Source organism: Cervus elaphus, chromosome 30, assembly GCF_910594005.1.
Source record: "Cervus elaphus chromosome 30, mCerEla1.1, whole genome shotgun sequence".
NCBI classification, from domain to species: Eukaryota; Metazoa; Chordata; class Mammalia; order Artiodactyla; family Cervidae; genus Cervus; species Cervus elaphus.
Window position 1 is genome coordinate 23,204,934 of NC_057844.1, and position 27,424 is coordinate 23,232,357.

Genomic DNA, 27,424 nt, shown 5'->3' on the forward strand with positions numbered 1-27,424 from the left:
CCACAGGCAGTATGTGGGATCTTAGTTCCCCGACCAGGACTCAAATCCACACCCCTCGCAGTGGAAGCACAGAATCTTATCCATTGTACCGCCAGGTAAGTCCCTTAGGAGTGGGGTGATTTTCCACATAGACAATCATGTCATATGTAAGAAAGAATGTGCATTGATTTTTTTGAGCCAATCAAAAAATGCTTATAGAAAACATGTAGGATTTGGGGCTAAAGACTGCTGCCATGTCGTGGTTTTGAAAGACAAGTGATTGTTCTATGGAAGCAGAAGAGCAGAATTTTCTTTTTAAATAAGAGCACTTGTCTCTATTCAAACACACAGGAAAAAAACTATCAGTCCCATCTCACAGATTTCCTCTGTGCTGAGCTGGTAACCATGTCATAAGATAAAAAGTAGGTTGACTTTGATTCCTGTAGTTGAAACTGGCCCCCTCAACTATGACTTAGCCTGTCCTCTGCTTTGTAGACAAGGAAGTGTGGGCCAGCTGTGAAACTGACCCTTCACTCCACCTGGGCTTGTGATTTCTCCACTTTCAGTGGCATCTTCTTACCATCAGAAGGGTCCCTAAGTATCAGAAACTATGCTCATCTAACTAGTCTCTTAGGCTCTGGGGGGTGGGGATGACAGCAGAGAACCTAATACTGAGTGTGTCCCCAGAGTCATGTCAAAACAGAAACAAAACTGCTGACATTTAGGTTGCCCATCTAACCACCAGCCTGCGTTTCCTCCTTGTAATTTCCACTCTGTCCTTCACATAATTACATCAGTGCTTCACTGTGTTTATGACGCATGGTGTGGATTAGAGAGCTGAGTGTAAAATGTTCTGCCTGAGAAAGCAATTACTTTGAACAATTGTTTCAGTTGTATTGAAAGGTGATCTTCAGCACATTAAATCCAGGTTCATATATTAGCTTCAGGGCTGTCTACAAGAACTCAAGGGCAGGGAAACCACAAGTCCCCAGGAAGGGATGGGAACTAGGACTTGGAAATCTGTCAGGACTCTGAGTCTCATCCCTTCTTACAAAGCCTTACTCAGATACCGCCACTCTCTCTTCCTCTTAACCTCTGTGTTTTTCCATCTGGAATCCATGTGATGAGAACCATGGCCCCAGAAACACCCCCGTTACAGGCCGATCCGCCAGAGACGACTGACTCTCCCTCTGCTCCTGACTCCCAGGGAAGAGATACTGACTGGCTGCTTATGGGGTCTACACTGAGACCAAAAGTTGAGGCCAGGAGAGTGGGAACTTCCCGTACAAAAAGACTCTAAGGAATTATTAAAGGGTAAGTTGGAGGAGGGGTGGGGAGGGGGGATTCAATGAAGTCTACACAGAAACAAAGAGATACTAATACTTCTTTCCATCATAAACTTGGAAATCAAACTTCCCTAACTCTCTATGAAGTCAGTTTATTTATGAGGCATCTCGGTTGAGTTGTACCATGCTGTCAAATCTTTTACACCTAGACTCACAACCCAACAGACTGGTCACAGGTTTATTTCTACACTAAAATTGTAATATGTGAAAAATCAGAATATTAAGATTTGAAGTGGCTTAAAAAGTAAAGACAGATTTAATGATCTGATAAAACCCTCGCGGCAAAGAGGAGTGCCTGGAGAATCCCATGGACAGAGGAGCCTGGTGAGCTACAGTTTGTGGGATCATAAGAGTCGGACATGACTTAGTACTATCTTTCTTTCTTTGTTTCTAAAACCCTCACACCAAAGAGGAGTGAAAGTCATTGAAAATTAGCATCAACTGGGGTTTTACATCTTCTTTTCCAGACTGTGTGACCTAATATAAATCCTTTAAGCTTTGTGCTTCTTGATTTCTTAACTTATGAAATGAAAAAACAACACCTATCTGATTTGTCTTCTGCTATATTAGTAAATATCAAATCAGTTAGCATATGTTAAAAAATGCTTTATAAACCACATGTGTATGTGTGTATGTTAGTCTCTCAGTCATGTGCAACTCTTTGAGGCCCCATGGACTGTAGCCCACCAGTCTCCTTTGTCCATGGAATTCTCCAGGCAAGAACACTGGAGTGGGTTGCAATGCCCTCCTCCAGGGGATCTTCCCAACCCAGAGATCAAACCCAGGTCTCCCGCATTGCAGGTAGATTCTCATGGGCCATTATAAAACCATAATACTGTAATCACATTTGTCTTGGAATTTATGTTACAGAAAATAAAAATAGTAATCCTCTAAAGCATCTTGTGTTTATCTTAACACGAGGAGAGGTAATTTGTATAAATGTTCATATTTATTTTTACGAGACCCTTTTCAGGTTATTTGGGACAGAAAATATTGTCATCACTTTGTTGGAGGCAAAAATGAGGGCCAAATAAAATTACTTGCCAAACGCCACATGAATAGTCATGGAACAAGACTTTTTGGCTAGAATATGATATTTTTTAAAAAAACAGTATCAAAACCTGGGTCCAAGTCATCATCTTATTTACATTACAGGAGAAAGGTGTTTCTTAGTATCAAAAATTCCCAGGAAATGACCTCTGAGCCAGTGTTACTGGAAGATGGAAATGTGGAATTGAAGAGTTTCTCCCTGAATTTCGTGGCTGACCTTGCTCTGTTTTCTCCTAACTAATGGAAAGCACCGCTGTCCTTGGTAACTTGAGCCCTCGGTACACTGATACCCAGATCCCTCCTGCTCTCCCAGTTCTGGGAGCTATGCTAAAGACCACCTCTCCTAGGATGTAATTTCATGCTCCGAAGTCAAAATGCTCCCTTGGGTACATTCAAACTTCTCCCAATTGATGCACAGATTCCCGAGATGCAAGAAACAAGGTATCTTCCTAATGCCTACATTTTATAGAGTGAGGAATTTGATTTCTGCAGGAAAAGTACCCATTAGAGAAAATGTTTTTGCCCACATTCTCTTAGAAGATGAGCAGAATCATATGGCACTTTTACAAATACCCCTGCAAAGAGACCCCCAAAATATGCTATTCTAGCACACCTCAGAAGTGAGTTTACCTTCAGCTTCCTGTCTCGGGTAGTATGGCTGAAACTGACAAAGGATTCTCCTTCCTCTGCACAGACTTCACCATAGTTGCCCTCAATCATGGCAAGCGACCTTTGTTTATTTTTCTTCTCTTTAATAACTGAAATAGCTCTGAGAAGGTCTGAAACTGGAAAAACCAAAAAGCCGCTTCATGGCAATAGTATCATTAAAAGCATCTGTTCTTCTCTATTTGGATGCATCCTACAATGAAAATGCCCAAAGAATCAGCCTATGTTCATCTATTACCAACACAGCTATCCCAGATTTGTTCTGCTGGGTTACGCTAATTGGAACATTATTGAGAAACACAGGTTTCCAATGAGAAGGGGCTGAGAATCTAGATAAATCACTCCACATAACATATGGTTTTTTCCTAGGAAGATCATGAACAATTTATGTGCCATTTGGTTTCCAAGGACAGAGGGTTTTTTGTATTACACTGAAATCTACAAAGTAAGGTACATTGATTTACAGGAAATTGTCCCTTTATACACAAATTCATCATTTACAAATACAATTTCAGGGACCAGGTTGAAGGCAAGCTTACATTTTTTTTAAGCCAACTATGTCATCAGCTGTGTCAGTATCTGTTTATAAATGGTTCTTCCCAATTTGGGGATCCAAGGTTCACAAAAATATTTGTCTTAAATCATTTCAAATGAGCAGCATAAAATTCAGTCTTAGGGCTCACTTCCAGCGAAAGCTGTATTCACTTGCATTTCATAGAAAAAGAGAAGGGGGGGGGTGGGGGTGGTTTGGACATAAAAGAAGTAGCCAGTTGGGAGGTTAGTGCCATTTTCCCAGGAAATGGTACTGGCTCAAACTAAAAATGAATGATGTGTGTCCCCATCTCCTTTAATATGCGAACTTTGAAAATCCCCCAGAATTTTCCATTTGCCACTCTGAGCTCACAGAAAGACATTTTATTGCCTAGCATATTTATTTGTAGATCTTAAAATGTCCATATGTCATGGAAGATATGAGCCCTTGATGACAGGTACTAAGACGTGTCCAAAACCTACTTTTCCAGGGCCCAGTGCCTGCAGTCCTGATTTGAGGCAAATAAACAGTGAGCAAGGCCAGTGGCTGGGACAGGGCTCGCTTCTTTCAGTTTCATCTGAGATAAGATTGCAGTCGAGCCAGGACATTCTCCGTTTCTAATATTCCTAGTCCAAAACCTTCCATCTTTTGGTTCAGATAGTTTTCCTTTTTAGAAGAGGACTCAAAGAAGGTAAATGTGTTGTGAACACCAAGAAGTGAGAGCTCTGTCCACCTGCTGTGACTTAGGAATGTGAAGTTATCAGAGTAGAAGACACAATGGCAGGAAGTGGGGGTGGGGGGCTATTTTACTTCTTTTCTCTGTCTTTCCTCTTGAGTTTCAAAGAATAATATTCACTCTCCAAAGCATGTGTAGTTCCAACAAGCCTGATGCCTTCCTGGAAGCCACAAATGATTCCAGTGTGACGGAGGAACACGGCACTTCTGGAATTCCATGGAAGACGGCTGTGGTAGGAAAGGCATTTCCTGATACTTAACCAGGACGCTGGTGACTTAGATTTCATTTGCTTTGCCTTGGCTAGCTGATCTTATGCTGAGATGCGAAGAGTGAGGGTATCAGTCATCAGCTTTGCTTCTGAAAGCTTATTTTTCATTCACATTGCCTTGAAAATAAGGTTTGATCTGGGTTGGTTTCCAAATCAGAACTTTATTATGCTTTGCTCCCCTCTGCCCTCTCTCAGCATTTTGGAATTCAGGGTCCATCAGAGGCAGAGGAAGGCGGTACCGGTCCCTTCGTTTAGAATACCCAGAAGGCTTCCTCTAAGCCCACCCAGCACAGCGCACACAGGATTCTCCCAGAGAGAGGGAAAGAACCAGGGAGGCGAGTGCCCTTCCCCCATGCTGCCCACCCTCCCCAGATACAGCCATCCAGCCTGGAAGTCAATGGCTTCAGCAGCAGAGAGGAGGCAGCTGCCTTGCTCTGCTTTCCGCTGCAGACAAATTGGATGGTTTGGATTCATGACTCATTGTGTTTTACTTGATCCTCCCCACAATCTCCTCCTATGTATTCTAGGACCGAGTTCAAAACTGCTCATTAGGACTGTGTGTGCAAGAAGCCACCAGATAACCATTTGGACTTAACTGTCTGTATAATTCCAACAATCTATTTGGTCGGGGAGGAAAGAGAGGAGGCTTTTTTTGTTTTAGTTTAGTTTTCTTTCTTTCTTTCTTTCTTTTTTTTTTTTACTCTAACTAGGGTTTGTTTTGGAGAGGGGGCGGGGGGAGGATGTGGGGTTTTTTTAACTGAATTCCATATATTCCACTTCCTTTACCCTTTTTGCTTCTCTTCCTTTTTTCTGATCCTGTCTCGCTCCTTCTGTTTATGAACTAACAGAAATTTCTCTTTTGTGTTTCTTCCATGTCCACCACCATCCACAATTATAGACATTTTCTGATCTTGCAAATACTGCCATTCCTGGAGATTCTCAGTGCACGCCAGACATCAACCTATAGAGACGTATCACACCTCTGAGGCTTAGCATGCCCCTTGGGCTCTTCTTTCACAGTTTTCAGTTTTCTTTTCTATATATATGTCTTTTTCATCCTTTCTTTTGGGGTGGGACATTGTAAGTTTCGGTTTTGCATTCTTTCATTTCAAGCCTCATGTACTTTAATTCTCCACCTAACTGATGTTAACCCTGGCCCAGAATATCCTCAGATTGTTCCATTTGTTCCATGCAAACCTTTTTTTTTTTTTTAATGCATTACACTGTGTAGACACCCTAGGAGGTAAATTAGTTTCTATTTCCTTCATTTCACAGATGGGGAGCCTGGAAGCAGAGAGAGATTGAGTCGAGAGCACAAACTGGAGGTAAACAGTGATTCCAACTGCCAGCCCTTGCTTCTGGTTGCTTTCACCCAAGGGAGTCCCCTCTCTTCGGCCAATGAGCCCCCAAGTTCTCCACTGAGTCCCAGCCCTAACCTTCCCTTTGTAGACCAGATTCTTCCACTTTTCGCATCAGAAGATGCTTAACTCTTCCAGCCCTGAGTCCCCACTCCTTCAGTGTACTGTAATAGTGGAGCCCCTTTTGGGTCCAGATAAAACTGTCCTTTCATTGGCTTGGGTTGGTCACTGTTTCCTGATCCCTGACTGCCTTCCTCACATCCGAGATCCCCAAGAACCAAAGAAGAACATGATCACTTCTGCCTGCTTTATTTAACTTTCCTGCCAATCAAATGCTCACCATCCCTTTGAGGTCAGGACAGAAAATCTTAACTGTGGCGATTAGCCACAGCTCATCACCAGCTACAAGAACCCGCTGGAATTTTTCTCAGAAATCAAGGCACTCAACTGTGATGTGCTGATTGAGATAATGAGCTGCAAGATGAAAATTAAGGAATAACAGAATGGATATCATTTTCCCCCCTCCCACTAAGAAGTCAAAGAAAAGCAAAGGGTAAAGGAGAGCAGGGAGGAAGCTAGGAACTAGAGTTTATTTTCTAAGACATTCCTCATTTAGTTTTTCCTCCCTAAATCTGATTAAGTCCACCTCTGTCCGAAGCTTTTGCATATCTCCACCAGTTGCGGCTTTTAGGCTGAAGAAGAATACCTTTGAAAGAATGTAACTTGAATTTGTCTTTGGCTGCGTGAGTCTTAAGAGCTATGGCGCCAAGAGTTTTCTCCAAATCCCTTTTCCTTTCACTCCTCCTCTTCCAAGGGATCAGCTTCAATATTGGCTTTTGTTTGACTCCGGTCCCTTGTATCAGGTGTCTGAGCTTTAGCTATTGGCACACGGACACAGCCCACAGGCCCCATTTGTCATTGTCTCCTGGAATTCCAGAGGCATCAGGCCCACCTGGCCCACTGTGCCCCTCGGGGGCCCTGGGCTTTCCCCCAGGGGACTCAGTGTATTGAAGCAAATTCCCACTGAGCCACATCCTGGCCCAGCCCGCACCCTCTACACCCAAAGCAGGATGGAGTGGGGGTGAGAGACAAAGGCTCTCTTGGAGACTTCGGTCTCTGAAGGCATAGCCTGTCTCTTAGGGAGAGCAACAGAAGTGAAAATCTTCATTCTTTTTTTTTTTTGCTTTTTCTGTCACACAAGGAACTACAATTATGAGACTGTAAAGTTGCAGGAGAGGCTTAGGGAGTAGTGTGTGAGCATGTTGTGGACGAGTGTGTGTGTGTGCATGTGTCTGGGTTGTGCATGCATGCTTAGTCGCTCAGTCATGTCTGACTCTTTGCGACCCTGTGGATCATAGCCTGCCAGCCTCCTCTGTCCGTGGGGTTTCCAGGCAAGAATACTGGAGTAGGTTGCCATTTCTTCCTCCAAGAGATCTTCCCAACCCAGGGATCATGCCCACATCTCCTTCATTGGCAGATGGATTCTTTACTACTGCCACCTGGGCCTCCCTCTGGGTATGGTTCAGTGGATGCTGCTGAGGAAGAAAGAATTTCTATGGAACATCTCAAAAAGTTTCTTTGGCAATTTCAGATTGCTCAAATTGAAGACACTTTACATGTAGAGGATGACCACACTTTTCCTAATCTTCGTGGACCCTTCGGTTTATTTTCTGAATTGTCTTTCATCTTAACGGGTGACTTTATGTACAGGTTTACACTAAACTTTTATGTGTTTACTGCACACATAACTATAGCACTCACCCCCAATTATAAAATGCATGTGCTTATGCATGCATACAACAGCTTGAAATGATATATATATATGTATATGTCATCATCAACAGCTTGAAACTAAATGAAAAATGAGACATAAATTGATTAAATTTCACATAAAAATTTGCTTTCCAAATGCCATTTTAAAAATATGTATATATAGTAAAATACATAACGTGTGTGTGAAGAGAGAGGAAAAAAATTAATATTTGCCTGCATGTTTCTTCTTTACTCATCTAGTCTTCTGTCATTTTATTCCTTCTTTACCACTGATCTTCTCTGACCCAGGGAAAGACCCTGCCAAGGAGTCAAGGCAGCTGAGCTAAAGCAGGGATGGAGCGAGAACAATCTCCATCCCAGGGGCCAAGCAGACTGCTCCAGCCCCAGCAAGTCATGTGACCTGAGCACATCTCCTTGAGCCCCCGTGCCTCACTTCTTTTAACCAAAGAGCCTTATGCAACTAGCTGGTAGGGGGGAGATGGCAGATCACCCAAGGTGTTGCAAACCCTCTGTACTGAGACCCACAATTTCTTCATCCCTAGAGTCTTTAACATTTTAATGTCTGAATTTACAGTTCATTTTACAATGATGGTGCATCATCTTGAAGGGTTCCCAGGTGGCACAGTGGTAAAGAATCCATCTGCTAACGCAGCAGACATAGGAAATGCAGCTTCAGTCCCTAGGTCAGGAAGATCCCCTGGAGGAGGGCATGACAACCCAACTTCAGTATTCTTGCCTGGAAAATCCTATGGACAGAGAAGCCTGGCAGTCTACAGTCCATAGGGTCACAAAAAGTCGGACATGACTGAAAGTGACTTAGCACGCACGCATCATTTTGAACAGCATCTTTTCTTAATGTATGTCAAACAGTGGTGTTTCTTACAGTGGAGTATTGGTTAAATTTAATGCAGTACAGTTGGGGTTAAAAGTATTCTGCGGGTTTATGCTATTATTCAAAATTCACACGTTTTCTTGTAAATACAGATGAACCATGGAATTAATCTCCCTGGCCCATTCCGAACAACTAAAGGCATTCGCTGAGTGACCAAGCACCCTGCTGAAGGAAAGGGGGGGATTAGTTAAGTAGAAGGGAAAAAAGTATCTCTCAAACAATGTCATGCTTAGGAGAGGCCCTCACTAGGTTTCCTGATCTGCCGTCATTGTCCTGAAATTCTTAATAAGTTTTGAGTCTGGGGGCCGGCATGCTCATTTGACACTTGTCTAGAAAAATTACGTAGCCTGCCCTGATGGGAAATGTATTTGGTTAAAACAATGGAAGGCGGTTTGATTCTTCTCACATTCGCCTTCTGGCTGGTGGCACAAGAGACTCTCAAAGAACCAGGAACTTTGTGAGTACTTGAATTAGAGTATCTTCAAGCACACGGGCTCTGTTTTCAGTCTATATCTTCAAGCTCACTTGGAGAGCAGTGGCATACTGACGTCAGGGTTTTGAAAGTTAGCGAAGGACAAAAATATTTCAAGACCTTTATCTTTAAAAAAAAAAAAAATCCTTAAGAAAAGCACTCCACTGTTACAATTTGAGGGTGAAATCTCCCTTAAACATCAGGATATCTTTTCATATATCCACCTTATATAAGGCATCTCATAAAGTTTCTTTTTAAAAAAGAATAGTATTAGGTAGTATGGGATTTCCCTGGTGGTTCTGTGGCTAAGACTCTGAGCTCCCAGTGCTGGGGTCCCGGGTTCAATTCTTGGTCAGGGAACTAGATCCTGCATGCCACAATTAAAATTTCACATGTGATAACTAGAAAGATTCTAGTGCCACAACTAAGACCCGGAATGGCCAAATAAAGAAGCCATTTTTTTAAAAACAAAAAAATATAGCAATAAAATCAAGGTTTAAGGTTTGGGGATTCTAGTTCTTTAGTAATTTCACACTGGTTCCTGGGGTGGCTCATCTTTTATCCTCATTAGGAGTCATCGCATGATACCCAAGACTCTTCCTTCATCTAGAGCCACTTTCTTACTGGGGTCCCTGTCTGAAACTACATCTATTTCTAAGATTATAGAGGTCTGCTTCAGGAGTCCAGAGTCTAGCATACATATCTAAGTTCTTCAGTGTATTCTTCTCCAGGACAAATATAAAGAGGACCTAGTCACCTTCTTCCAAAATGTCTACTATTGCGTGTTGCCAATCTTCCTTTTCCTGAGTTAGAATTTAGTCTAGTACCATCATTCCTCATATTGCTGTCTCCATTTCCTCCTGGACCTATCAATCTGCCCCCAGTCTAGCATCATATCTTCAGCCTTACAGAAACAACAGCCACCTCCATTCCTTTCACTTGCTAAAAAGGTTCTGGAAGAACTGGGGTATAAGGAAGGACAAAAGAAAAGTAGAGGAAACAAGAATCCTGCAATAATCTGAAAAAAAAAAAAAAACTTTTAAAAAATGAGGGTTTTTTAAAGATTTTTTGTGTGTGTGGACCATTTTTTAAGTCTTTATTGAATCTGTTATGGTGCTGCTTCTGTTTTTCATTTTGATATTTGGGCCTTGAGACATGTGGGATCTTTGACCAGGGATCGAACCTGCACCCCCTGCATTGGAAGGCAAAGTCTTAACCTCTGGACCACCAAGGAAATCCTTGAGTCATCTTTATAAAGTGGTCATTACTGCTATATACAAAATTCAGCATTAAAAAAATGTAATGCATACCAGGGGTCATATAATTATCAAATTTTAACACCTTTCTTTTTAAGACAAGAGGGAAATAATGTTTGGGAGCCAATAATTTAGAAAAACTGGTCCTAATGAGAAATTGCATTGAACAACATTGTGTTTCAGGGGTTCTCTGTCTCTCTCTCTCTCTCTCTCTCTCTAGTTGCTTCAGTCATATCTAACTCTTTTCAACCCTATGGACTGTAGCCCACCAGGCTCCTCCATCCATGGGATTCTCCAGGCAAGAATACTGGAGTGGGTTGCCAATTCCTTCTCCAGGGGATCTTCCGGACCCAGGGATTCTCTCTGAGGAGCAATTGTGCCTTGCACACTTAGCCCAGTGGATGTTCGGCAGTACTTGGAGATGTTTTCAATTGTCACAGCATCTTTGATGGCCACCACTGACATCTAGTGGGTTCTAGCCAGGGACACTGCTGAAAACTGTTTCGGGCATAGGACCACTCCCCGCCCCTCCCCGTGACAAAGAATGATCTGGTCTGAAATGTCAACAGTGCCAGTGCTAAGAAACCCTACTCTATTTTCTTTATAAACAAACAACAAAAAGAGAAGGAATTGACTCATTAGGAATTGCCTTCACAATCCTTAAAATGGGTCGTTTCGAATGCAAAGGAGTCACCTGCTCAGCGTGGGTCTTACCGAGACAGAGTCCAGCCTTCCTGTTTCTCTCTTCTTCACTCTTTGTCTTCTCAGCTACCCCAATTTCTAGACCCTCCCTCTTCCCTAGTAATGGGACCAACTCTGCCCCCTGTCTACAATTTAAACAGCTGGAAGCTTGACTTTGATACACGGAAATCAGGAGCCCTGAAGCTCAAGGAAGAAAAATATCTGTGCAGATGCTTAAAAATAGCTTGGCTCAAAGAGTGTCAAGAAGTAGACACTCTAATCATAAGCATCAGGGAGCCGATTCTAAAAACGTTCCAAGTAGAATCTGAAAATCTAACACAAAGTCCTTTGATGGTTTGATTTTACACGAAAATCAGAGTTTGAGGCTTAAACTCAACAGAATATACCACTGATTTGTAAAAACTTTCAACAGGAATGCTGTCTTCCTCATTGTAACTTTTAACCACCATCCCCACAGTGTTTGGGTTCTTTTTTTTTTTTTTTACCGATTTACTATTATCACACTTCTACGTCTATTTTTTTTTAAATCTAGGATAACATGGGGGAAAGACTTCTGTGAACATTCCTACTGGAAATATTTGCATTTTTGAACATTATCTGAACAGCACTGTGCTCCTCACACTATTGAAATCACAGAGTCTTGCAGGGAGCAATCAGAATAATTTCATACAGATAGAAATTACTATGCTGAGTAGGAAACCATAGTAATAGCACTCTAAACTAAAAAAGAGATCAGTCACAAAAGTGCAATAAGAGGAAAACATTTGTCTAAAACAATAAAAAATTAATTTAGAGTACTATTATTCTATTGGAGCCATTTGTATTTTTCTTGCATACAAATGTATGTTTGCTTATACATGTGTGGATAGATATGCATGGGCTTCCCAAGTGGCTCAGCAGTTTACTGATTCTTTAGAATCCACCTGCCAAGCAAGAGACACAGGTTTGATCCCTGGGTTGGGAGGATCCCCTGCAGAAGGAAATGGTAACGCACTCCGGTATTCTTGCCTGGGAAATCCCAAGGACAGAGAAGTCTGGCGGTCTACAATCCCTGGGGTTGCAAAAAAGTTGGACACAACTGAGTGACTAACACACACACACATATACCTGAAGTGTGATGGAGAGACATCACACGCCCTGTCCCTTGAAAGAGCCCTGTTCATAGCACTGTACCCTCCTGGGGAAAATTCAGGTTGTCTGACCCCACACCCATGTCTATTTATATGCTCTCCAGGACTTTCTTCCACTTCCTCCTTCCTCCTTTGCTTACCCATGTAGCCTCTCTCTGCTGGTAAAGGATAGGTTAGAAAAAATTAACATATGGTGAAGCTCCATCCAATCAACTGGTCCAATGGCTCAGTTAAAAAGATTTATTGAGTCACAAATATCAAACAGTGGCCATTTTTTTTTAGTTATTTATAGATATTCTTCATCAATGTTTTCTCTCTCTTTGCATCAAAAAACAAAGGCTGGTTTTATTCCTTTCAACACAAAACATCTGTTAAAAAAAAAAAAAAAGCAAAAGTAGGATTTCAAATGACAGGGTCACTCTGACAGGGGGAAGGGGGTCTTTCCAGAACATTTAGTTTTTTTTTTTTTAATTGGGGAATAATTGCTTTACAATGCTGTGTTAGTTTCTGCTGCAGAACGAACTGAATCAGCCATATGTATACATACATCCCGTCCCTGGTGAGCCTCCTCCGCATCTCCTTGGCATCCTTCTAGGTCATCACAGAGCACCGAGCTGAGCTCTCTGAGCTATAGAGCATCTTCCCGTGAGCTATCTATTTTACACATCGCAGTATCTATATGTCAAGGCTACTCTCTCATTTCATCCCCCCCTTCCTCCCCCTGTGTCCACAAGTCCCAGAACATTTAGTTTTTATGGACAAAACCCACTGAAGGTAAAATACATGAGGGCTTAGATACATAAAAATCGCCAGCATCGAGAAAAAGGCACAGGCTCATATTATCTGTGCTTATTTGTGGTCTTACATAATTTATTGTACTTTTCATAAATATGCCGGCCTTGTGAATTGTCTTCATTTCACTATAGAAGCTGTACTGAGTCATTTGCTGTCTTAGTGCAGGATTTTCTTTTCTGTTTTCATATTTATAAATTTGTCCTCCTGGAAAATATCAAGGTCAATTTCTGCCATTTGTTGCAAAATGTAGAAGATTTAACTGGAGGTAATGTTGATTATGCATGCATCCAAATATAGACCTGGGTCTTAAATATTTATTTAAACATTGAAAACACTTAGATGGGAACACATACAAAGGCACAGAGTAAACAAAACAAAAAAAACAGAAAACGAAATCTGAAATATGTTCTCCTAACCCTCAGTGTCATGCTGTCTCAAGTGGAAGGATCTAGTCTCTGAAAACACTGAGTTTTGGTTAATAACAGTTTGAAATGAAAATTATGAAGGTAGCACAATAGCTAACAAGTTTTCAAACAAATACAGGTTTTTATTTAGTTGCTGTTTTGTTCTTCTGGGGATCTATTAAAAAAAATTTTTTTAAAGACCAGAAATAGCAAATTTAACTCCAAAACTATTTTGAAATGAAAAAGTCAGGAACATTTAAGACTATGGACAATTTACAAAGTTGCTCTTTATACAGTCGGGTTGTAGCTCTGGAGCTTCAACAATTTCCTGGGCATAGCAGGGAGCAAAGGATTGAACCCAGTAGGTAAACATAGAAAGAAAACATCAGTGGATGGTATTCATCCATTGTCTTGTTCATTTTACAAAAACATGTGTCGGGAGACAGACTTCAAGTTAAAGATCAGATTCAATAAAAACTAGAAGACGGAGATCGTGTACAGAAGTTGAGGCACAGTAAGAAAGGGATCATGGAACAACTAAGAAAGCCTTGACCTGGAGGCTAGAAGTCATTGGAGAAGTTGTGAGGAAATCTGAACTGCGATTTGGCTAAGGGCAAAAATAAAAACATTCTGGAACATAAAAGGACTCAGAAGATAGAGCATCCTTTCGTATAGAATAGTATCCACCTGACAAAAGGAATAAATCAGGAAATAGATGAAGGAAGCAGTGGCTCCAACGCTAGAGCTGGACAGGGAAATCCCTGGATTACCACCAGTGCCTGGAGATCATCAATGTGTCCACAAGAGAGAAGAGAAAGGAGGCCCCTGGGAGCAAGATTTCTAAGGAAAAAAACAAAAGGAAATTGGATAGGTCATCTGACTTAATGAAGCTTTTTTGTTTAGATTTGGCTCTTTTTTGGTATTCTCAATTTTTGTGACAAAATATATTTAAGGTAGGGTTTCCCAGGTGGTGCTACTGGTAAAGAACATGCCTGCCAATGCAGGAGACATAAGAGATGCTGGGTTCGATCCCTGGGTCGGGAAGATCCCCTAGAGGAGGACAAGGCAACCCACTCCAGTATTCTTGCCTGGAGAATCCCATGAACAGAGGAGCCTGGTGGGCTACAGTCCATAGGGTCGCTAGGTTGCTTTAGCCATACATAAGATAAATGTACCGTTTTAGCAAATTTTAAGCTTTGTTGCAATAAATACATTCTGTTGTAATAAGTTCCTGAAGGTATAGTTATTTTATTGATTTGAGGCTTTTCTTTTCTTCATGGATTTATAAATAGATTTCCCTCTTAGCACTGCTTTTGCTGCATCCATTAAGTTGGTATGTTGTTTTTTTCATTTTCATTTGTCTCAAGTTATTTTCTTATTTCCTTTGTAATTTCTCCTTTGATCCATGGTTGCTTAAGAGAGTGGTATTTTATTTCCACATGTTTGTCAATTTTCCAATTTTCCTTCTGCTATTGATTTCTTGTTTTATCCTACTGTTATCAGAAAAGACAAGTGGTATGATTTCGATCTTTTAAAATTTATTAAGACTTGTGATCTAAAATATTGTCTATCTTGATTCATAATCCATGTGCAATTGAGAAAAACATCTATGTTATTGTCACTGGATAAAGTATTCTGTACATTTTCATTAGGTCCAATTGATCTCTATGTTGTTTAAGTCTCATATTTCCTTTATAGATCTTCTGTCTGGCTGTTGTATATATTACTGAAAGTCTGGTATTTAAGATTCTTACTATTGTAGAGTTATTTATTTCTCTCTTCAGTGCTACCACTTTTGCTTCATAAATTTTGAAACTCTAATGTTTGATATGTAAATATTTATAACTGTTAATATCTTGGTGAATTGACCCTTTTTTATTCTAGAATGTCCTTCTTTGTCTTATAGGTTTTTTACTTAGTGTGTTTTATCTAATATTTTTATAGCCACCTTGATTTCTTTTCATTACTATTTACATGGAATATCTTTCTCATGCTTTCGCTTTAAACTTAGGCATGTCCTTACCTCTAAAGTGTAGCTAGCATACAGTTGAATCTCATTTTTTGAATTTATTCTACTAATCTATGTCTTTTGACTTGGGAAGTTTAATTCATTTACATTTAAAGTAATTACTGATGACGAAGGACTTACTTCTGTATTTTGTTATTTGTTTTCTGTATATACTGTAGCATTTTCCCCACATTTCCTTCATCTTCAATTTCCTTCAACTGGACATTTAATAGCCATAAGTTGGGTTGGTAGTGATTCCATCTTTAAGAGGTGTTCTGAGGATCAAATGAGGTCAGGCATGAAAAGCACAGATCCTAACACATGGTAAATGCTCACTGAACATTAGCATTAGTAATTGCACTGCAGAATTTTACCAGATAAGATGTGAATTAAGCCAGTCTTGCAAGTTGGAAACATTTTGTATGGACATTGAAGGGGGGTATAATTAATTTGAAGACAATCACAACTCTCATTATCACCCCAACAGAAATGGGCTTTAATACAGTTCAGGGGTGTGATTCAATAGGTGTGATTCAATCTGTTTTTGTGTTTGTTTCTTTAATCCTTGATGGAGGAAAGGAGCCAAACTAGTAGATGTGGCTGGATGGGAAGGGTTTTTGGCTACTGTTGATGAGTTCTGAAAGGGTTTATTGATCTTTAACACTAGAGCTTTCATGTCCTGAGAAAAGGGCTCCCCTGAAACCATGACAAGCCAGGGTGGCTATACTGCATAAATAGTCCAGTTTACTGTTAGTATATAAACAGTGTTCTGGCATTAACATAGAAAATCTGAATCAGAGGGTCCTATTCATAAATAAATTATTTGGATAAGAAGCAAAGCCACCACAGAGTTAATTTGTCTGTAAAGTCAAGAAGAAAGAAGAGGAATAAATAGAAAAGCTGGTGTCAGCATCAGGTAATACTCTGGATATATGGCAGTTACCTGGTTAATATAGTCATTGTGGGAAAATTCAAGAATTTCTCCAAATCGGCGACCCACATTGACTGAAGTATTTAAACAATGAACAAATCTCTACTCTGTGTTGGGTAGATGAGTTATTGTTGTTCAGTCGTTAAGTCATGTCTGACTCTTTGTGACCCCATGAACTGCAGCACACAAGGCTTCCCTGTCCACTATCTTCCAGAGCTTGCTCAAACTCATGTCCATTGAGTCAATGAAGCCATCCAACCATCTCATCCCCTGCCACCCCCTTCTCCTCCTGCCTTCAATCTTTCCCAGCATCAGGGTCTTTTCCAATAAGTCAGCTCTTCATATCAGGTGGCCAAAGTATTAGAGCTTCAGCATCAGTCCTGGGTAATGTTCAAAATATGTGACAAAACAGTACAGTACAGAAACTAAAAATCAGAACAGAAACTTGCTCAATTGATTCAGTGTTATCTGTAAACATGTTGTCCATCTGCACTTATGTGTACCCACAGACTATTAGCTTTGGGGTAGATACCATCTTTTGTCTTTTTCTTACCACTCCTCCATGAAAATTGACTCTTCAAGATGTTTTCAACCTAAAATGCGGATGATCCCAGCTGGCTCTCCGCATCCATCAATGTAACCACTTCACAACAAAAATTTCTCCATTTTTTGTTGCAGAGATATTTGAGAAAGGAAGAGAGGAATTTTTAAATTATTAATGTGAATTCTCTGGGTCCTTTCAAAATTGGCCATTTAGAATACCACTGGAATTATATAGAAAAAAACTGCGTGGAAAACAACAAGGAGGAGAAATAGAAATGCAAGCTGCATCTGCGGCAAGCTAGGAGATATAGTAATCCTGAAATACAGTATGTAAGAAGAGTTGACAGGTCGTCACTGGTGGTCCAGTGGTTAGAAGTTCACCTGCCAATGCAGGGGCCATGGGTTTGATCCCTGGTCCAGGAAGATTCCACGTATGGCTGAGCCACTAAGTCCGCACACCACAACTACTGAGCCTGTGCTCTAGGGGCCAAGAACCACAACTATTGAGCCCATGTGCCCTAGAGCCCATGCTCCACTAGAGAAGGTGCTGCAATGAGAAGCCCGCACACCTCAACTACAGAGTAGCTCCCATTCGTCGCAACTAGAGAAAGTCCATACAGCAATGAAGACCCAGCACAGTCAAAAATGATATTTTTTTTAAATAAGGAAAAGTTGGCAAAAACAGTAGAGATCAAGTACCAAGTTCGAATGGTCACAGCTGCAGTTCTCAGAAAATCAACAGAGAACAATCTAGGAGGCTTGTCCCTTAGAAGTACAAAACCAACCATCTCTTGTTGGAAACAAGAAGCATAGGTACTCTTGGTAGCTTCAGGAAGCATGGAAGTTAAGATTAAAAGAGAAATCACAGAGATGCCATGATCTTAGTTTTCTGAAGGTTGAGTTTTAAGCCAACTTTTTAACTCTCCTCTTTCACTTTCATCAAGAGGCTCTTTAGTTCTTCTTCACTCTCTGCCATAAGGGTGGTGTCATCTGCATATCTGAGGTTATTGATATTTCTTCTGGCAATCTTGATTCCAGCTTCTGCTTCATCCAGCCTGTTGTTTCTCATGATGTACTCTGCATATAAGTTAAATAAGCGGGGTGACAATATACAGCCTTGACGTACTCCTTTTCCTATTTGGAACCAGTCTGTTGTTTCATGTCCAGTTCTAACTGTTGCTTCCTGGCCTGCATACAGATTTCTCAAGAGGCAGGTATAAATAGCTGTAAAAAGAAGAGAAGTGAAAAGCAAAGGAGAAAAGGAAAGATATTCCCATCTGAATGCAGAGTTCCAAAGAATAGCAAGGAGAGATATGAAAGCCTTCCTCGGTGATCAGTGTAAGACATAGAGGAAAACAATAGAATGGGAAAGACTAGAGATCTCTTCAAGAAAATTAGAGATACCAAGTGAACATTTCATGCAAAGATGGACTCAATAAAAGACAGAAATGGTATGGACCTAACAATAAACTGCAAGGATTATAGAAAGGGGAAAAACTGACATAGCAGAACCAATGTTGAAAAAGCTAGTAAAGTTAACTCTGATTTCAGAGATAAAATATCACATCACCTATAAGTGGAGGAAAAAGACTCATACTGTCCTCAAACTATTTTATTTCTGTATCACAGCTAAAGGTCAGCGTGGCCTACAAAGTCTTCAATGAATGAGAGTGACCTAAGAATTTTACTCTTAAATAAGGTGACCAATCTGCCCTAGTTTATTCAGTTCCAGCTTTTGTACTGTAAGTCTTCCATCCTGGGTGGAACCCTTTCAGTCACAGGCAAACCTTGGTTTCAAGTGTCCAGGCAAGAGTCACTACCTGTGGTGTATTAAACCACAGTGAGAAAATCCATTCATTCTAACATGTAGAAGCAATACAAATAACATTCTCTGATTATATGAAGTAAATCTAGAAATTTCTATAAAAACTAAAAAGAGAAAAAACTTCTACCACCTGCCAATGTAAAAAAGACAAAATTAAAATGTGAATTGCAGAATATTTAGAACATAAGGATATAAAAACACTCTATAGGGAACTCCTTACAAGTAAAGTAATGCTTGGTAAAAAGGGTTTGTGATCTTAAATACAGGGGAAAAAGGAGATTAAAAATAGTCATTTAACATCCCTCATAAACACAGATGCAAAAATTTTCCTAAAATATTAGCAAAAAGAGTTCTGTAATATATACAATAATAATACATCAAAACCAGGTAGAGTTTATCTCAGGATTATCAAATTGGTTTAAGATTTAAATCACATATCTACATCTAATGTCTATCTAGATATAGACATATCAGGACTTCCCAAGAGGCACAGTGGTAAAAAAATCCACCTGCCAATGCAGGAGAGGCAAGAGATTCAGGTTCGACCTCTGGGTTGGGAAGATCCCCTGGAGAAGGAAATGGCAACCCACTCCAGTATTCTTGCCTGGAGAATCCCATGGGCAGAGTCTGCCGGGCTACAGTTCATGGGGTCACAAAGAGTCGGATACAACCGAGCACACAGGTGCTGTATAGTGTGTATATCCAGACACAGAGAGAGCAAGAGAGAGGGAGGGTCATGTATGAATGCACGTATGTGTGTGTGTATACCAGTCTCTTGCCAAAGCATTCTTTAAACTCTCAAACAAGAAAACATGTCCTTTGTCTGCAATATTGTTTCTTTTGTCCCATAGTTAACAGTCACACAATTAGACAATAGGAAAAAACAGGTATAAAATTTAAGGAGGCAGAATTATTTTTGCAGGTGATGGGATTGTTTTTCAGAAGCTGGTTTCTCTGGAAAACCTAAGAGAATCTACTAAATAATAAGAGAATTCTTCTGGGGGAGAGACTTTGATGACTAAGGTCCTGGATGTAGGGAGACTACGATTTCACTGTATATCCTTGTGCCTTTTGGATTTTTTGCCATCTACATGTTATTACATACAATAAATAAAATTAAAACTAGCAACTACAAGTGAAAATATTTTAATCATCCCCTGCATAACTATCTCTGCCAACTGAGGTATTTAATAAGTAACTTTTGTGACAAAACAAAAGGGAATTGTGAAATTTAAGAGAAAAGGAAAGAGTGACCAAAAAAAGTTGTTCAAGAAATGCATCTCTAGGGCTTAATTTTCTCACATTATTCTATCTTTTTGTTATTGTTCAGTTGCTAAGTCAGATTCAACTCTGTGACCCCGTGGACTGCAGCATGCACCAGGCTTCCCATCCTTTATTGTCTCTGGGGGTTTGCTCAAACTCCATTTGTCCATTGAGTTGGTGATGCCGTCCAACCATCTCAACCTTTGTCTCCCCCTCCTCCAGTCCTCAATCTTTCCCAGCATCAGGGCCTTATCCAATGAGTCAGCTCTTCATATCAGGTGGCCAAAGTATTGGAGCTTCAGCTTTTAACAATCTACAAAAACTAGTCATCTAGAGAACAACATACATCTAAGACAAGAATATCAATAACAGTAATAACCAACATCTAATTAGTGCTTACAGTTTGTCAGACACTATTTTCAGTCCTTTTGGTCTATTCATTGTTTAACACTCACAGCAATCCTACGTGCTGTAAGGGCATATTATCACCCATCTCAGTAAATGAGTTTCCATTTGCTTCATTTTCACCAAATAGAGTACAGTGTAGACAAAGGCTGATGACAAAGCCATCTGGCCACGTTTCTATTAGCCAGGACACCGGGCAGAGTTTTCCAAGACCTCATTGCCTCCCACACCTGGAAGGGTTCCAGAAGCCCAAGGTCTGCACAGGTCACAGAGACGATGATGATGGTCCCAGGGGTGGCCTGACCTTGACCAAGAGTCAACATTCAAAGACAATGTTGCTGATGCTGCAATTTCCTGCTTGGAATGCTCCACATTCCTGAGCGCTTGCGGTGCGGGCTGACGGAAAGACTCATCCAGGACTGTGTGCCGAGCGCCTGTAGGGGTGGGCCTGTCCAGACGGAGCGGGCAGCCGGGCGGCTTACTGTGAGCAGCGACAGCACTCACATGGCACAAACTAAGCATGGCGCTCTGAGCAAACCCCTCTCCACAATGTCTTTGCTCCACGCCTCTGTCCCGAGTGCCTGAAATTCCATAAGGAAGCGTTGCTGTCTGCCGACTCCACTATTTCAATAAAAGTAAGATTATCTATCTATCTATGGACTTCCCAGTTGGTGCTAGTGGTAAAGAACCTGCCTGCCAATGCAGGAGATGCAAGAGATGCAGGTTCGATCTCTGAGTCAGGAAGATGCCCTGGAGGAGGGCATGGCAGGCCACTCTAGTATTCTTGCCTGGAGAATCCCAAGGACAGAGGAGCCTGGTGGGCTACAGTCCATAGCATCACAAACAGTTGGACACAACTGAAGTGACTTTACATATATATATATATATACATATATACATACATATATACACATATGGCTAACACTAAATAAAAGAGTGAATTGTTTTAAAACTGCAAAAGCGTAGAAGTCATTGTCAGATATTTGTTCTAAACCTTACTATGTCTTTTAATAACTCTGTGCCACCAGGCAAGTTTAATTTGAGTTGGCTTCCTCATCTGTAAAACAAGGCTACTAATTCTCATTACATAGGGTTGTTGTGACAATTCAATACAGACACACACACTCCATCTGATACAGAATCCAGCTGAATGTTAAAGCATCCAGTTAAATGTTCCACTAACATCAGTTTCCTCCTACGCTTTCCTACCTAATTAACCCCATCTTCTTGGAAGGCAATACAAAAGCATTTTGCTGGAATCAAGCTTGACCCACTTGCCTGGAGCTGGCCCTTTGTGCAGGAACCACCACGCCCTCTTGTTCACTGCACTCCCCTGACCCTTGACCCATCCACTCGCTACAGTTCAGAGCGTGGTGAACCAATCTTACAGTGAAAAGAGACATTTCCTACCTTTGAAAAAAAACTGGGCAGAGAACCAGCAGACGTGTGGTGCCTTCCATTTCCCATCTGTAAATTTTTCAAAATACTTTCCAGTAAGCAATCTCCGAGGGCTCATAACATGATTAATAATATTGTTGTCTCAGTCGCTTTTAGTATTTCAGATGAAATAGTGTCTTGAGAAGGTACAGTCACTGAATTGTGAATGGGAGGCTGTGTGGCCTATGCTCTTTCTATTCACATGTATGCTAGGCTCTCAGAGGGGTGACGGGAATCGACTGGTCATTCAACAATTTAAAGTTTTGCTTGAGGCTCGCAATGAATTCACAGCACTGCTGTGGATAAAATCCAGGGTCACTTCCAGAAACTGGAGACCTCAACTCAGAAGGGCCAGAGAGAAGGGACATCACCAAGTGGCTCTTTCTGGGGGCTTTTGAAAACATGAGTCTCAGGTTCCTTTGGTCTGAAATTCCATTGCTGTAAAGTTGCCTCTCTCACCAGCAAGTATGAGTGCTGTCTTCTCTGTGCAGAACCTTTCAGTATCACGTACGGGCCGGGGGTGGTCAGTTTCCTAGAGACAGGATGCCTGGATTGTCCAGACCTCACCACCGCGCCTCCCGCCACCACTCCCAGCTGACGGTCATCAGAGCCACCCGCCCTTTTCTGGGCTTGCTCTATCCTTCACTCCCTGTCAGGTGGAACCAGCATGGCAGCCGCCTCTTTATCTGCCTGCACACTTCTTCCTCTGCCCATTCAGGCTGCCTGCTGAGGTCCAGATCAGCTTCCTGTAATCTTGGAGGGAAAAAACGTCTCCTTTCAGCCCAGCTTGTGAGCCTAGTTGCTGCGGGTAACTGATTTCCTCCTCTCTTCCCCCTTGAGTTCGCATAGCTTCCTTTGCCTAGCCTGCTAACCCTCCTCTGATGGTGAGGAGCCTTCTCTACTCCCTGGAATCTCAGCGTGTTCCTCCCCTTTCTGCGTCAGAACACAGGATTTCCTGAACCCGGGATGTATACACAGAGCAGGCACTGCTGGGGTCTGTCCTGACCCCAGGCACCTCCTAGGGATCATCCCTTTCCCTATGCATCACGTCGTATTTATAGCCACAGCATTGAGGCCGCTCCCAGCTTTGATATATCATTTCCTTCATCCCTAGAAGTTGAGCAAAGCAGAAAATCCTTCATCCCCCAAGTCCACTAGCCCCCTACTCTCTTTCTCGCTTTGACTTGAGGCCATTCTTGCAGCTTCGATCCCTAAGCTGGAGGAATTAGTTAGCATGAAGGATGAGTTAACAGTCAGAAAAGTGAAATGTTGCAGGAGTTATCATCTTCCAGATGAAATCCCTTCTAAGAACCCTAAATGTTTAACACATCAAATAATTTGAAAATGGTCAAAGGGCTTCTGGATATACTTAAAGTACATCTCCGATCGTTTTCGATTCTGATGGAGAAGTTTAAGTAGACATTCGTCGATTGGAAATATGGATGGCATCTGTGGAAAAAAAACTCTGGAATGGTGACTAGAAAATGATCATAGAGATCAGTTCACTTTCAACCTGGAGAGGTAACATTTACCTGTGGAGATCCATAATAAAATATTGCATTTCTCACCAGTCCTAAAGCAGGAAACCCAGTCCCATTACTTCCCACCATTATACCTCCAGTCCCCGGTCTCCTGACAACATATGCTGCTACAGCCCAGAATTCCCAAGTGTTACTACTAGAATCTGAAGGCAGTTCCTGGCTTTCCAGCCCCACTACTAGAGCAGGGACTCAGATACATCTGTCAAGGTCACCTTCAGTGCTGCTGCAAGACAACCACAGTGCCGCCAGACAATGCAAAGAGGTCCTCTGTGAGCCAGGCAGTGCTTATTAGCCTAAAAGCATATTGCAGTTGGTCCCAACCAAAGCTGTGGATGTGATTCAGATACCCCTCCTCAGAACTTCTTATAATTGCAGGGTGAAACAAACCCACTCCTTGAAGGGTAGGGACACTCACTTCTTAGGAGTCTTCTTCGAACGGCAATTTATACACAGTAAGTGCTCAATAAACACCGATCATGCTTTAGTTAGATTGTGTAAATGGGAAGACTGTCTTCATCTGGAAACATTTTCTTAGTTTAATTCCCCTCAAAATTGGACATTGGTTTCCACCTTGAAGATGTTACATTGGCATTGATCAGTTGTAACTTATACTTCCATTCACACATGCTCCGTCACTCTGTCGGGTCCAATTCCTTGTGACTCCATGGACTGTAGTCTAGCAGGCTCCTCTGTCGATGAAATTTTCCAGGCAAGAATACTGGAGCTGGTTGCCATTTTTTACTCCAGGTGATCTTCCTGACCCAGGGATTGAACCTCTTGCGTCTCCTGCATTGGCAGGTGGATTCTTTACCACTGTGCCTCTTGGGAAGCCCCTTCAACAATATAGGCATGAAAAAGTCCCCTCTTTAAACTTAGAAGTTGAACTTGTGTGTGAAAATTGTGTTACTATTGTGTTTGGCTACTCCTAAATTGATGGAGATCCAGGTCAACAGATAAACGATGTCCAGATGTTGTGGGGTTAAACTGAGACAGACTCTGGGTCATTTGCTGATGTGGAATCAGAATCCAAATTGGGGACCGTTATTTCATAATATGGACTATCTGGTCACTCAGAGTTAGTTTGAATTGGTCTGTAGTTTCCGAAAGCCACTGGGAAGTATTGTCCTGTTCAATCTCAGAAGCACATGAGTGACACTGACAACATGGGGAAACTTTACGTGAGTAAACGTGAGTGAAGTTTACATGAGTAAACTGCCGTCATTTTAAACCAGAAAAGACTCAGTTCTTGACTCTAAGAATTTAACATAAAACACAGAAGAGAATAAAACAACTTTAAAATAAGATACTGTGTTCACATATAACACTGGGAATGACCAAAAAAGAAAACTAAAGGAAGAAACCCAAACAAATAAATATTAATAGTGTGGTAATTGAAAGAGCCAGGCTTTTACGTTGTCGACCATCGGTAAATTTCTAAATCATCCCACCCTGCTAGCCTGATGGCCACCATGCTCTTGTGAGTAAGAATATTTATTTCTGTTTGAGAAGCATAAGTTTCCTAACAAACAGCACAGGATTGAATGATATAGCTTTGTCTCCACCTGCAGGAACGAGGAGACTGAAGTTTTTGTTGTTATTTGAAAATATGTAAAGCCTCTAGGATCACCGTTAAAAATATGAGATTGAATCAATGTGTGTATGTGCATGCTCAGTTGTGTCTGACTCTGCGACCCCACGGACTGTATCCCGCCAGGCTCCACTGTCCATGGAACTCTCCAGGCAAGAATATTGGAGTGGGTTGCCATTTCACTCAAGTTTTCTCCACATTCTTCTATAATAAATTAATAATTGGGTCAAAACAGGGTCAGTTAAAAGAAGCACATAATTAATGTGAACCACTGCGCTTATTTCTATAATGTCTTAATGAACCTATAATAGAGAAAAATTCACCATGACCTGCGTACAGCTTGATGAACTATTTCGTGGTGAACACACTGGTAACCATGACCCATAACAAGAAGCAGGACATCAGCAGCACCCCTTACGAGCTGCACTTTATTTTTAAAGCCAGAATTGAAAACCTGTCTTTTTTTTTCCTTTTGAACTTTTAATTTTTGTATTGGGGTATAGCTGGTTAACAATGTTGTGATCATTTCAGGTGAGCAGCAAAGGGATTCAGTCATCCATATGCATGTATTCATTCTCCCCAAACTCCTATCCAGGCTGCCACATCACATTGAGCAGAGTTCCATGTGCTGTCCAATAGGTCCTTGTTGGTTATCCATTTTAAATATAGTAGTGTGTACATAGCCCTCCCAAACTCCCTAACTATCCCTTCCCCAAGGCAAACTCTATGTTCGTTCTCCAAGGAAAACCGAAGTCTTTAGCCATCCATTCTAAGAAAGAGAAGAAGCCACTAGCCACCGACAGACTCCTATTTCCTAAGCATCCTGGTCCGGGTGCTGCCCCCAGAAGGGCCAGCATCAGCCTGGCTCTGAAGGGGAGAAGGCAGCAGCTACCGATTCTCACTGGGGCTCCAAACATTATGAGCTTAGGAACTTGCCTGGTGGTCCAGCATCTAGCTTAGGGGCTTCCCAGGTGTCAGTAGTGGCAAAGAACCCACCTGCCAATGCATGAGATAGAAGAGACATGGGTTTGATTTCTGGGTCAGGAAGATGCCCTGGAGGAGGGCATGGAAACCCACTCCAGTATTCTTGCCTGGAGAATCCCATGGACAGAGGAGCCTGGCGGGCTACATCCATGGGCTCACTGAGAGTCGGACACGACTGAAGTGACTTAGCACACACTCCAGCGGCTAAGCCTCCACAGTCCCGACGCAGGGGGCCTGGGTTCAATCCTCAGTCGGGGAACTAGATCCCGAGTGCTGCAACTGAAGATCCTGCCTGTCGAAAGTAAGACCTGCTGCAGCCAAAAAAATAAATCAAAATAACTGTTGAAGAAGAATGATCTGTAGGGATTTTTATATGGGTTGCTATAGAATGAGCAAGCTTTCTACTTCTAAGTCACAGTAAGAACTCCCCCCACCCCCCCAAAAAAGAAACAAACATGATCAGCTCATGGTCATGTCCAAGGATAGGTCTGTCCTCATCTACATGAAGCTAAGTCTTGATGAAAGTTAATCAGATTGTGGTTTGTCCTCAGAAAACCCCTCTTGTACTTCTTGCAGAATCTTGGCATGCAGTATGTGGGGAACTCTCCTCTCTGCTGTGGACGAGTGGAGCAGTCACTGGTAACCATGATCTACAACAAGAACCAGGACATCAGCAGCACTACAGTGCCCGCTGGTCACTACAGCCAGCGTGACCAGTATTCTACACCCATACCAAGTCAGAAATGAAACTCCTGTGTTTATGACCCAAACTACAACTTCTACATAAACCTCCAACTGATTTAAATTATTGTAAGCTGCCTACGGTCCGGTGTCTCAAAACTCTTGGTTCATATGGTGTTTTTGGACTTGGGATCATTTAAGACAGGAGGGTACACCCAGTCCCTGTTATTCCATCTTGACTGGAAGCATAAATCTGAAAAGTTACTCTCTGACAGTCCTCCAGCCTCTTGAGAAGAATAGGTTTTGAGAAACACAAAGCATTTGATTATTCTTATGCTTTGCTCTGTAATGGGTCCTGTTTTTTGTTTTTTTTCTCCCCCCTCCCTTGACCACATATGTGTGGCTGCTGCTTTTGTGACCACAAAGTCTGTAGATATTGTTGGGATCAGATTTAAAAACAATTAACCATCCCCCTGATTCAGCTGGGAAAGAAGGAATTCACAGCTTAATGTTAAGAACCCAAGGGGAAAGGAGACACGAGCCAGGAAGAGAGGAAGGGAAATTATAAAACTGAACAAAACATGCCAGGATTTGTTTTCTTTTTAGGCTTTAATGTATTTGTTAAAATCGTTTGTTAGTCTGTTTCTAATATTTGTTTAAAAATCATTGCAAAATATATATTTGGACATCTGTCACTCAAGAGTTAAGCCAGACTGTAGGGGGCAGGGTGGTTCTGGAGGCTAGTGACCCTGCCAGGTGCTTTTGGTAAAAGGGAGGTAACAATGTGTCTAGTGCGTACATATTGTGGGCACACTTCAGCTATTCAAACCCAGACAGAGGAAAGGAGGAATGGAGGTTG

General features: G+C 41.6%; 2 long non-coding RNA genes across 4 annotated transcripts in view; one reads left to right on the top strand and one right to left on the bottom strand.

Moving 5' to 3' along the window:
* The window catches only part of LOC122687030, a 132,257-nt gene that overhangs the window by 90,499 nt on the left and 14,334 nt on the right, over positions 1-27,424 (bottom strand). The window contains exon 4 of one of the 3 annotated variants that reach the window (XR_006338994.1): positions 26,053-26,534. The exons of the other annotated variants lie outside the window; for them this stretch is intronic. This is a non-coding gene — a long non-coding RNA (uncharacterized LOC122687030). Of the gene's footprint in view, positions 1-26,052; positions 26,535-27,424 lie in introns of those variants that run through there. 3 annotated transcript variants of the gene reach the window in all.
* Positions 1,113-26,672, top strand: LOC122687031. The gene is made up of 5 exons (XR_006338995.1): positions 1,113-1,293; positions 2,481-2,816; positions 4,439-4,541; positions 5,853-5,902; positions 26,461-26,672. It is a non-coding gene; the product is annotated as an uncharacterized LOC122687031 (long non-coding RNA).